Consider the following 1,114-nt stretch of genomic DNA (forward strand, 5'->3'; position numbering starts at 1 on the left):
CTTGAGTTCAGTGGGACCAATGGAGATCCGAACTTTTTCAGAGTTGGTGAATAAGAGCAGAATTGCTGAAGAGTGTGTGAATAGGATGGTTGCAGAGAAAAGAAGTCATAGAGAGCACAACCAAGGATTTGCACCAAGGGGTCGAGAGTTTAAGGAGAGAGGATAAATACAACACTTTCCCCAAGGACGGAATAACTTTGCAACGAGTGAGAAGTCCCAAAGAAATGGTAAGGGAAAGCGAACAGCGACTTCTTCTGATGTTTCGAGCTGTCAAAGATGTGGAAGTCATCACCCAAATAGGCCGTGCCGATTGGGGTTAGGTGTATGTTACAAGTGCGGGTTACCAGGGCATGTATCAAGAAATTGCCAACAAGGAGAGAGTCAGGATGCGGGCCGATTGTGACAGTAAAATTGAGGTAATTATTATCATCAAGCTTAAAGGACAGTGCGTGATTTTATAATACCGCCTATACAGTAAAACTGGGAATGTCAAGCTTAATATTAGACTGAGAAGCAAACTGGATGGTCCGAGTAAGGATTTGCCTTAATACAAATGGATAAATGCCTGTGATGTAAATGATTTTCTGTTGAGAATGATGTGTTGTGTTTGTTATATAGTTGGTTAATTTCTAGATTTTTGGTGAAACGGATTGAACCCGTGAATTTTAGTTCTTTTGATTTAAATAGATAAAGAATGGTCCTAAATGATGGATTTGAAAACGTTGATTTGAAATGACAGTCATGCTAAGTTGTGGTTGGGTACTTGAGGAAATAAGTGATGGAGCTAATACTTGATGAGAAATCAAAGTGGCATAGCGGAAGCTTGCTAAAAGCGTTAGCATAGTATGGTAATAATAAGGAAAAGTGGGGTATGATTGGAAATGCTTTATGCTTTGAGTACTTAAAAGTTTAGTGAGCTTATACAGATACTGATTCTCGATAATTGGAATTATTTGCGGCTGTGAGCCTTAATGGTTCTGAAATGGATGAGAAAATTATCATCAATGTGTAACCGGATTTAGATGATGATTGAGTGTAAGTTGTCGTGTTTGAGAGATGAGTGCTATGATGTTTGGTCATGGTGACCTTGGATTTAGATCAAGATTTGTAATGA

Source organism: Arachis duranensis, chromosome 5, assembly GCF_000817695.3.
Source record: "Arachis duranensis cultivar V14167 chromosome 5, aradu.V14167.gnm2.J7QH, whole genome shotgun sequence".
NCBI lineage: Eukaryota > Viridiplantae > Streptophyta > Magnoliopsida > Fabales > Fabaceae > Arachis > Arachis duranensis.